The sequence below is a fragment of the Loxodonta africana genome, chromosome 17, assembly GCF_030014295.1.
Source record: "Loxodonta africana isolate mLoxAfr1 chromosome 17, mLoxAfr1.hap2, whole genome shotgun sequence".
In the NCBI taxonomy this organism is placed as follows: domain Eukaryota; kingdom Metazoa; phylum Chordata; class Mammalia; order Proboscidea; family Elephantidae; genus Loxodonta; species Loxodonta africana.
Genome location: NC_087358.1, coordinates 62397470 through 62409595, shown reverse-complemented (window position 1 = coordinate 62409595; position 12126 = coordinate 62397470). Strand labels below are relative to the sequence as shown.

At 39.9% G+C, this 12126-nt stretch overlaps 1 protein-coding gene across 12 annotated transcripts in view; it reads left to right on the top strand.

Annotated features, from left to right (window-relative positions):
* The window catches only part of ENOX1 (ecto-NOX disulfide-thiol exchanger 1), a 744157-nt gene that overhangs the window by 340382 nt on the left and 391649 nt on the right, over positions 1 to 12126 (top strand). The gene's annotated exons all lie outside the window — the stretch shown is intronic.

The window sequence follows — 12126 nt, the reverse complement described above, 5'->3', positions numbered from 1 at the left end:
ATTGTGTTTGTAAATTGCTTTGGGTAGAATTTTCATTTTCACAATGTTGAGTCTACCTATCCATGAGCATAGTATGTTTTTCCATTTCTGTAGATCTCCTTTGGTTTCTCACAGTAACGTTTTGTAGTTTTCTTTGTATAGGTCTTTTACATCCTTGGTTAGATTTATTCCTAAGTATTTTATTTTTTTAGGGGTTATTATAAATGGTGGTATTTTCCTGATTTCCTTTTCAACATTCTCTTTATTGGTATATAGAAATCCAACTGATTTTTGTACGTTTATCTTGTATTTGCTAATCTGCTAAACCTTTCTATGAGTTCCAGTAGTTTTCTCGAGAAGTCCTTTGGGTTTTCTATGTATAATATTAGAAACCTTGGTGGTATAGTGGTTTAAGAGTTCAGCTGCTAACAACAAAGGTTAGTAGTTTGAATCTACCATGTGCTCCTTGGGAACCCTACAGGGAAGTTCTACTCTGTCCCATAGGATTGCTATGAGTCAGAATCAACTCGACGGCAACAGGTGATATATATCATCCACAAATAGGGACAGTTTAACTTCTTCATTACCAATTTGGATGCCCTTTATTTCTTTTTCTTGCCTTATTGCTCTAGCAAGGACTTCCAGCACAGTGTTAAATAGAAGTGGTGATAAAGGGCATCCTTGTCTTGTTCCTGTTCTCAAGGGGAATGTTTTTAACCTCTCTCTGTAAAGAATGATGTTTGGCCATTGGTTTTGAAGAGATGCCCTTTATTATGTTGAGAAATTTCCCTTCTATACCTATTTTATTGAGAGTTTTTATCAGGAATGGGTGTTGGACTTTGTTAAATCCCTTTTTTGAGTCAGCTAAGATGATCCTGTGATTCTTTTCTTTCCTTTTATTTATTTGGTGGATTACATTGATGGATTTTCTAATGTTAATCATCCTTGCATACCTGGTGTGAACCCTACTTGTTGTGTTGTATTAATTTTTTTATATGATGCTGAAGTCTATAGGCTAGAATTTTGTTGAGAATTTTTACATCTATATTCATGAGAGATATTGGTCTGTAATTTTCTTTTTTGTGGTTTCTTTGCCCTCGTATTGGTATCAGAGTTATGCTGGCTTCATTGAATGAATTTGTAAGTATTGCTTCCTTTTCTATGTTCTGAAATAATTTGAGTAGTCCTGGCGTCAGCTCTTCTCTGAATGTTTGGTAGGATTCTCCAGTGAAGCTGTCATGGATTGAATTATGTGGCCCCAAAAATATGTGTATCAGTTGGGCTGGGCCGTGATTCCCGGTATTGTGTGACTTCCCTGCATATTGTAAATCCTGCCTCTATGCTGTTCATGAGGCAGGATGGGTGGCAGTTGTGTTAGTGAGGCAGGACTCTGCCTACAAGATTGGATTGTGTATTGAGGCAATCTCTTGAGATACAAAACAAAGAAGTGAGCAGAGAGACAGGGGAACCTCATACCACCAAGAAAGGAGTGGCAGGAGCAGAGTGTGTCCTTTGGACCTGGGATTTCTGCGAAAAGAAGCTCCTAGCCTGGAGGAAGATTGATCAGAAGGCTGACAGAGAAAGCCTTCCCCTGGAGCTGACACTCTGAATTTGGACTTCTAGCCTACTTTACTGTGAAGAAATAAATTTCTCTGTGTTAAAGCCATCTACTTGTGGTATTTCTGTTACAGGAACACTAGATGACTAAGACAGAATTCATCTGGGCCAGGGCTTTTTTTTTGTAGGGATTTTTTTTTTTTTTTAAAATGCCTTTTCAGTCTCTTCTCTTGTTATGGGTCTGTTTAGATTTTCAGCATCATTTTGTGTTAGTTTGGATAGATAATGTGTCTCTAGAAATTTGTCTGTTTTCTCTAGGTTTTCAAATTTGTTGGAGTATAGGTTTTCATCATACTCTGTTATGATTCTTTTTATTTCAGTTGAGTTTGTCATAATGTCCCCTATTTCATTTCTTATTTGAGTTATTTGCATCCTTTCCTATTTTTCTTTTGTCAGTTTGGCCAGTGGTTTGTCAATTTTGTTAGTCCTTTCAAAGAACCAACTTTTGGTTTTGTTGATTCTATTGTTTTCCTATTCTCTATTTCATTTATTTCTGCTCTGACTTTATTATTTCCTTTTGGTGGCTGTGGGCTTTTTTTTTTTTTTTTTGCTATTCTATTTGTTTGATTTGTGTAGCCAATGTTTTGATTTTGTCCCTTTATTCTTTTTTGATGTGTGCGTCTGTTGCTATAAATTGACCTCTGAGGACTGCCTTTGCTGTGTTTCAAAGGTTTTGATATGATGTATTTTCATTCTTGTTTTACTCTAGGAAATTTTTGATTCTGTCTCTGATTTCTTCTATTGCCCAGTGGTTTTTAAGCAAGGTATTATTCAGTTTCCATGTAATTGATTTTTTTTTTTTCCTTACTCTTCCTGTTGTTAATTTCTAACTTGATGGTGTTGTGGTCAGAGAACATACTTTGTATTATCTCAGTGTTTTGGATTTTGTTGAGGGTTGCTCTGTGGCCCAAGTTGTGGTCTTTTCTAGAGTACGTTCCATGTGTGTTAGAAAAGAATGTCTACTTTGTAGCTGTTGGGTGAAGTGTTGTATATATGTCTGTGAGGTCAAGTTGGCTGATTGTGCCCTTGAGCTCGTCTGCATCTTTGCTGAGTTCCTTTCTGGATGTTCTGTCCTTTACCAAGAGTGGTATGTTGAATTCTCCTACTATTGTTGTGGGACTGTCAGTTTCTCTTTTCAGTGCTGTTAGAGTTTATGTATTTTGGAGCCCTGTCATTGGATACATAGATGTTTATTATTGTTATGTCTTCATGGTGGATCATCCCTTTAATCATTATATAGTGCCCTTCTTTGTCTTTTATGGTGGATTTTGTTTTAAAGTCTGTTTTATCTGAGATTAGTATTGCCACTTCTGCTCTTTTTTGGCAGCTGTTTCCTTGAAATATTTTTTTCCATCCTTTGATTTTTAATAAATTTTATGTCTTTGTTTTTAAGGTGTGTTTCTTGTAGACAGCATATTGATGGATCCTGTTTTTTGTTTTTGTTTTTTTAAATCCATTCTGTCACTCTGTGTCTATGGGTGCATATAGGCCATTTACATTCAGTGTAATTATTGATAGGGGTGAGTTTATTGGAAACCCTGGTAGCATAGTGGTTAAGAGCTATAACTGCTAACCAAAAGGTCGGCAGTTCGAATCTACCAGGCGCTCCTTGGAAACCATATGGGACAGTTCTACCCTGTCCTATAGGGTTACTATGAGTCAAAATTGACTTGGCGGCAACGGGTTTGGTTTTTGTTTTTGGTGAGGTTATTGCTATCATTTTATACTGCCTTTTTTTTTTTTTGTGGTGTTGACGTTTTCTTTTTTCCTCTTACTCTACTGTGCTGAGTTCCTTTTGTTTGTGGATTTTTTTTTTTTCATTTCTTTTGTTTTTGTAGATTTTGTTTTTACTCAGACTTTATTTTTTTCTTCTTCATTTTGATGAGTAGGTTTGTTAACTTTCTTTGTGGTTACTTTGAAATTTACCCTTATCTTCCTAGGTTTGAAACAGTCTATTATTACTTGGTATTGCCTTACATTCTTCTCCATTTGAAAGTTCTATAGCTACACTGTTTATTCCCTCTTTTATCGTTCTGATGTTGTTGTCATTTACAGATTAACCTTTCTTGTTCCCTTTTGCAATTCTTTTGGTTTTGGATAGTCCTCGAGAGTTCATTTCCTACGTTGGTATCTGGCTGGTACAGTCATACATCCTAGATTCAGGCTGTGGTCTGATATTTGTTTTCAGACCAAAGGACTCCCTTTAATAATTCTTGTCAGGTTGGCTTGGTTTTTACATATTCCCTTAATTTGTTTATCTGGAAATGTCCTAATTTCACCATCATATTTGAATGAAAGTTTTGCAGGATATATTATTCTTGGTTGGCAATTTTTTCTTTCAAGGCTTAATATATGTCATCCCATTGCCTTCTTGCCTGATTGGTTTCAGCCTAATAATCAGAGCTTAGTCTTATTGTTTCTTCTCTGTATGTGACTTTTCATTTTTCTCGAGCTGCTCTGAGGATTCTTACTTTTTGTTTGGTTTTAGTGAGTGTGATTATCATATGCCTTGATTATTTTCTTTTGGGGTCTGTCCTATATGTAATTCATTGAAATTCTTGGATGTTCAGCTTTTCATCTTTTGTGATATTAGGGAAGTTTCCTTTCAGGAATTCTTCAATGATCCTCTCTGTGTTTTCTGTTTTCTCACTCCTATCACTTGCAAATTTTTGCTTTTGTTTGTATCCCAAATAATTCTGAGTTTCTTTATTTTTCTTCATTCTTTTTTCTGATTTTTCCTCAATCAGAGTTGTATCCAAGTGTTTCTCATCAATTTCAGTGATCCTGTTTTCCATCATTTCAAACCTGGTCCTCAACCCTTTAATAACACTGTCCATTTCTGAAATCATGTGTTAATGTTTTGGATTTCTAATCGCTTTTATATGATTTCTAGTTGTGAATTTATTTTGGCATTTTGTTCCAGTATTATTTTCCTGTATTCTTCCATTTTTTTGGTCTGTATTTTCCATGAATTTGTCTACCTTTTCCATGACTTTATCTATTTTTTCATCATTTTCGTCTGCTTTTTGCTTCAACTCTTGGATAGCTCTGAATATTAGAGATTTGAATTCCCTATCAGGTAATTCTAGTGCTTTTTCTTCTACTGGAAAGTCATACTGTGTTATATTTTGGACACCTACTGGAACCATCCTGTCCTGTTTTTTTATATGTCTTGATATTATTGTCTGCTGTCTTCAGGACATTCAGTAGTTATTTTCTTCATTTATTGAATGTTGATTTGTTAGTTTTATGCTGCCTTTTTGTTTTATTTGCTTATGTCTGAGCAGGTGGGCTGTGTGTTCTCTGCTGTATGCTTATCTGTGGGCATGATACATTTCACCTCTTTGCCCAAAGGGTAGGCCCAGTTGCTGAGCTATGGTGCAGCAGGGCATGTCCAGCTGAAGGGGAGGGGCTGGAATGGGTTGTTTGTGGCACATACTAGGGCTAATTTGGCAAGCTGGGAATCAGTGCAGGGTAGGTTCTGGCAGGCTGTGCCTTTGCTGCTTGGGAGCATGATGTTCAATGCACTGTGCAGGTAGGGAAGAAGGAGGGTGGAGTTTGTGATATGTGGAGCTAAGATGGGTTTGAGAAGAGGACAGACAGGAGAGAGAAATAAGAGCCAAAAAAAAGAAGTTCTAAGGGAGGTTACCATTGGAGCGGAGAGATGAGAAACCAGACATGGAGAAAAACAAAAAGTGAGAAAAAAGAAAGAAAGAAAGAAAAAGGGATAAATAAATAAATATTAAGGAAAAAAAGGAAAGAAAACCTCCAGGGATCCCACCTATGCTGCTGTGAAGACTGGGGAAGCGGCTCCCAGGCCATGCAGTACAGCCTGTTAGAAGTGGCAGAGATATGACACAGTGCCACATATTCAATAGACAGGAAAAAAAGGTATAGAGAGACAAGAAACTGGGAAATGAAGAAAGACAAATAGGAAAAAAAAAAAATGCCCCCAGGGATCCCTCTGATGTGACTGCACAGACTGGAGAAGTTGCTCCTAAGCCATACAGTACAGCCTGGCTAGAAGGGGCTCTCTAGCCATGAAAAGAAAAAGAAAACAATCAAACAAAACAGAACAGAACAAAACAAAAGCCCCTATGATCCCATCAATATGGTGGCATGGGCCAGAAAAAAAGTTCCCCAGTCAAGCAGTGCTTCACAGCCTTTCAAGAAGAAGCAAAGATGGCACATGGAGCCAAGTGTTTGAGAGAAAGGAGGGGGAGGTGGTGAGAGGCACAGAAGAAACCAAAAGAAGTGGAAAAAAGCAATACCAGCAACAAACAAATGGCACTCTGGGAACTGGCCAGTGTGGACGGTATGAATCCAAGCAGCAAGGGCCTGAAACCAGTGTCTCCTGGCCAAGACATTGTAGCCGGCAGGAAGCAGAAGAGGCCGAGCAGCAGGGAGGAGAAAAATGGGGAGTGGGAAAGCATATATTGCTGGTTACTGGGTGCTCTGTCTCCTGCCGGGAGCTTCTTGAAGCTGCTTTCCTGTACTCCTGTCTTCCGATCTCTGATGTGGTCGGGAAGAATCCAAGTGGCACGGACCCTGTGCATCACAGCTGGCTGAGCAACTGCAGCCAACTATGAGGTGGGGGAGGTCAAACAGGAAGGAGAAGGATGTGGGTTGGGAAAGCGTATATCTCTGGTTACCAGGTGTTCTGTCTCCTGCTGGGAGCTCCGTGAAGCTGCTTTCCTGTACTCCCTGTCCACTGATTTCCGACAGAGCCCAAGATGGCGAATCTGTGCTGCGTTAGCTGATAGGGGACCACTGCATGTCTGTCCTCGCTCTCTGTTCTCTGTCAGTTTATTTCATTCAGTGTTTGTCTGAGTTCTTTATCTCTTCATTTGACACTTCAGATTCTAGGGTTGACATTTGTCTCTCTTTTACTTAGTTTTTTGGGTCTTTGCTGTGGAGGGATGGCATGGTGCTTCCGTCTGTAGCGCCGTGTTGGCCAGAAGTCCCTGTTGTCCTTTTTAGGAGAAGGACATGAGAGTGACCTTGTAGGGCTCAGAGGAACTAGTTGGGCACCAAAGAACTTGGCTTGTGTGCAAGCTATAGGGGAGACATTGCACCCCTCCTCTGGGAATGAAGGTAGCCACTGGTTCTATGGGGAGGAGAATTTGGGCACAGCCCCTCCTGATTCAAGCAGAAGTGCCTGGGCCCAGGTCAGTCCTCACTAGGCAACCTGGGATGAAGCTCCGGCATCATTGTTGGACAGTCCTGACTGCTTCTCTCTAATGTCCTGTAATACCCTGCACAATATGCATCATCACATCAGGTTGTACCCAAATACATCTTCTCAGGGTGGCTATCTCATTGTTCTAAATTTGAGCATATCCCTTGAGTACTGAGTGTTTTATTATTCGATTGGCATGTCAGCAAAACATTAGAGTTTATTGATTTGTTTCTTTCATGATGTACTTAATGTTTTCTAGCCTTACTTTCATCTTCTGTTAAACTGAAGATACTAAAACCTACCTCACAGGGTTGTGAAAACTAAATTAGGTAGCTAGTAAGTGTTGGCTTCCCTCCCTTCATTCACTGGTACGTGAGAGGGTAAAGGGAATGACCCTGTGTTCTGTCTATGGGGTAATTTAGTAGGTGCAGTCTCTGTATTTCAACTCTATGAAGTAATATCACAGTTTTGTTTTGTCTTTTTTTTAAGTACAAAAACTATCCTATTGGATTTACACTGATGATGCCAAAACCCTCTGCAGATAATAAAGAAAAAAAAGTGTAAGTTTCTGCATTGGGAGAAAATCACTTTGGCTTAACTTTGATTAAAGTTCATGGCAGTTTACTCCCGTCTTACAATGTGTCTATGAAAAGTAGTGTAGTCTAGAATTTGTATATTAGATCTTTCAAACTAAATCTCTAAAGACTGAGGCTCTTGGGTTTATTGGTTAAGTGTGGTTGGAGATTAACTTTGCAGAGGCGTGGAGCTCTGCATGTATATAGTTGTGCACTCCGCCTTTAAATATGGCCTGTGATTATCCTGGGAGGATTTTAATTGCTTATCTTTTGAGATGTTGCTAAAGAAGCTGGCCATTTGGAGCTCATCTGAGATGGTTTTAACAAAACTGAATTTACCAGGTCACTTTTTTATCCAATACAAATATACCACAAAAGTTGGCCATTTATTTATCTATCCTTGTTTAGTAAATGGTTTTATTCTGGTGTCTAAAGAGGAGGACAGAGTTTATGAAAGGATAGTTTTTAAAGTATGATGGCCCATGCATGGTGTTCAGCAAGGATGAGCCTGCTGTCATGATGACTGTGGTTCCTGACACAGAGCCATTTTGTCCCTGCCTTTCCATTGAAAGTTTATTAATGAGTCTTCCTCCAATCCTGATGCCATGTTCTTCTTCATAGAGTCCAGGTTCTCAGATTATATGATCAGCATACAGATGGAATAGGTATGGTAGAAGGATACAACCCTGATGCACACTGTTCCTGACTTTAAACCACACAATATCCCCTTGTTCTGTTCAATGACTGCCTCTTGGTCTAAGTACAGGTTTCTTATGAGCATAATTAAGTGTTCTGGAAATCCCATTCCTCACACTGTTATCTTTAATTTGTTATGATCCACACAGTCGAATGCCTTTGCATAGTCAATAAAACACCGATAAACATCTTTCTGGTATTCTGACATCAACAGTGACATAGCTTGTTCCACATCCTCTTCTGAATTTAACTTCTGGCAGTTTCCTGTCCATGTACCGATACAACTGCTTTTTAATATTCTAGGTATTAAGACCTTATCTGATCTATGTTTTGCAAAAATTCTCCCAGTCTATAGGTTTTCACTTCGTTGATAAAGTCCTTTGATGAGCAAAAGCTTTTAATTTTGACGTGGTCCCATTTATCTATTTTGCCTTTTGTTGCTCATGCTTACAGTGTCATATCTAAGAATCCATTGTTGATGCAAAGTGCTGTTGGAATACTGAGAAGAATAGAGAGGCTTCACTGGTCTGACAGAGCTGGCTGCATCTGTTTTTGTGCCTGTTTGCAAATAGATGTTTACATGTATGGGAGACATTGGTAGTGAGGTTGTGGGAGAGGAGACCTACAGACAAAAAAAACAAAAAACATTGCCATTAAGTTGATTCTGACTCACAGTGATACTATAGAACAGAGTAGAACTGCCCCATAAGGTTTCCAAGGAGCGGCTGGTGGATTTGAACTGCTGACCTTTTGAATAGCAGCTGAGCTCTTAACCACTGCACCACCAGGGTCCTGAAACCTACAGAAGGAACCTGATAATGTTGAATGCTCTAAATGTCTTGGATAGTTCCTTACAGCACATTTCTGAGAATGAAGTCGAATGAAAAGAGACAAAAAGAGGAATTTAAAAGAGAGGAAAACGTATAAATGTAGGCGATGAGTTCTTTTTGGTGAGGAACGCACCATGTAGGTTGGTCTTGTTTGGAGGATGCTTTTTCTTTGATCATGCATCAATGCTCCCTGACTCATTGTCCCACTGGGTCCATTTTGAAAAGAAGTGATAGTGTATTCTTTGACCATTGGACATAGCAAAGATAAATGATCCACACTAGAGTTGATCAAACCTGTGACCATGAACATATAAGCAGAGGGCACTTAGCCCTCAGCTCCCAGCCAGACATATTTTCCACTGTAGAATATAACCATGAGGTCTGGTATAAGTCGGAACCGACTCGAGGGCACTGGTTACAGCGTAGTCCGCGTTATTGATTTGTGTGGTAATCTGAGCTCTCTATCACTGGATTAGCATAAAGGCTTTAGCCTGTTTTCATCTTACGGTATTTTTTAGAAGGAAATATTAATACAGCCTGTTTCTACTAATCACAAATTCCATTTTGTATTTCTTTGATATAGTTCCTTTGATGTTAGGGAAAACTCCAAATCTTTTTTAAAGGGAGAAAAATGCCAGTGAGTCTGTTTAACAGGCACACGTTCCCAAGAATTTAGCGAGTCACATAAGATAAAAAAAAAAGAGAAGCTAATATTCTGTGTTTGGGGCTGCTTTGTTTGTTTGAAGAATTCCATTACAACTGGGTGCCTTTCTAGCTATGTAAGAAATCCTTATACTAAGAATGTAGGACATCTTGCAACTATTCTGTTTGATTTACTAGGCCCAGGAGAGAACCAGGTAGATGAAACCCCAACTATACTTTTCTAGAAGTGGGAGCCTAGAGCCAAAGTACTGCTGCTTTGTTCTTTCCTCCTTTTTCCCTGAGTTCCTCTGGTACAGAAGAATTTTGTTTTCCCCAGATGCCTTCAGTGGACATTGCAGAGCAGGGAAGCTTGATCCTCTGGTAGCCAGAGAGCAGAGCTCTCAGAATTTCTTGCTTCTGCCAGCTTGAAAGTGGAGAGGAAAAGACTGAATTCGCAAGCCAAGCTTCACTTCCCCCATCTGCTTACACATTTACAGCACTGAAGCCAACGCGCTCTAATGCGTACACCTCCCTCTATGTAACAAGAACGTCCCTGGAAACCTGTGTTTCATTCACATATTCATAGATGCCGTAGAAGGTTTCCCACTGATTCACATTATAATTTTTGAGGTGCTTTTATCTGAAATTTGAATTGATCTTCAGTTTGCAGTGCCTTTAACTTTCTGCCCTGCAGGCTTTCTGTCAGAAAATTAATGATACGTAAATTAACATAGGGGTTTAGAAACCTCTGGTAAATTCTTTTAAGAAGTGAATAACCATTTCTTACTGTATATTCAACTATTCATTTATCTCACCAGCATCTGTGGAGCCCCTGCTTACGGATAGACAACTGGGATGAAAATAAATGAGACTCGATGTCCACCCTCAGGGGCTGTCCAGTCTCCTGTGGAAGCTGGGAGTACATGGGGAATAACCCAGAGTGAATGAGATGCTGGGGCAAAGAGGAAGGCATCTGACTCACCCTCCAGTGGGGACATACAGGGCATGTTAACAAAGCACGTGAAGGCACAGGTGGTATGGAATAGGAGGAGCATATCTTTGAGGAGCCCTAAGCTATTACATAAAGCTCGAATCCAAGGTGCTGTGGGCAGAGCTCTCCCAGCAGTTCTTACGCAATTGTAGTTACGTGTTTGAAGTTGCATGTCTAGCCTAGTAGTATAGTGGTTAACACATGGACTCTAGAGCCAGACAGCTTAGATCTTATCTTGTGTTTGATTTGAGGTAAGTTCCTTTCCCTCCCTGTGCTCAAGTTCTCTCATCTACAAGACTGGTATTATAATAATATTATCTAACGCATAAGATTGAGGTAAAATTTAATCCCTTAACAGCATCTAGCATATAGTAGGGGAGCCCTGGTGGCGCAGTGGTTAAGAGCTGGGCTGCTAGTCAAAAGGTCAGCAGTTTGAATCCACCAACCACTCCTGGGAAACCCTACGGGCAGTTCTGTTCTGTCCTATAGGATCACTGTGTGTCACTATAGTCATCCAGTGCTGCTATAACAGAAATACCACACGTGGATGGCTTTAACAAACAGAAGTTTACTCTCTCACAGTCTGGTAGGCTAGAAGTCCAAATTCAGGGCATCAGCTCCAGCGGAAGGCTTTCTCTGTTGGCTCTGGAGGAAGGTCCTTGTCGTCAATCTTGCCCTGAACTAGGACCTTCTCCATGCAGGAACTCTGGGTCCAGAGGACAAGCTGTGCTTCTGGCACTACTTTCTTGGTGGTATGTGGTCCGTGTGTCTCTCTGCTCACTTCTCTCTTTTATATCTCAAAAGAGATAGGCTTAAAACACTATCTAATTTTGTAGGTCTCATCAATATAACTGCCGTTAATCCATCTCATTAACATCATAGTGATAGGATTTACAACACATAGGGAAATCAGATGACAAAATCATAGACAGTCATACAGTACTGGAAATCATGACCTAGCCCAAATTGACAGATATTTTGGGAGGGCACAATTCAATCCATGACAGTCAGATCTGACTTGATGGCACACAACAATCCATATGTAGTATGAGTCTATAGGTGATGCAAACCGTTAATGTGCTTGGCTGCTAACCAAAAAGATGGAGGTTCAAGTCCCCCAGAGGTGCCTCAGAAGAAAGGCACGGTGGTATACTTCTGAAAAATCAGCCATTGAGAGCCCTTTGGAACATGGTTCCACTCTGATACACGTGGGACTGCCACGAGTTGGGGTTGACTCAACAGCAGCTGGTTGGATGTTGGCAGCATATGGTGAATACTATGCAAGTATTTGTTACATAAAAAATGTGAGACAGGGAGGGTCAGGGCAGTAGATTGTTCATAAGAGGCACTCAAACAATGAATAAAAACATCCCAGAAATGTTTGTAATGAAAAGCTGGCTAAGTCTCCAAAGTTTAGCAATAGAAGAAAACTCTTAGGATAGCAGTTCTCAGATGCTAGTATGAGTGAGAATTACCCATGGAACTTATTAGCATGCAGATTCTGGGCCCCACCCTCATGAAATCTAATTCTGTCTGGGATCCAGGAATATGTATTTTAAAATACCACCCTCTGTGATTCCATTGCAGATGGTCCCAGAAGTTCCTTGAGACACTCCC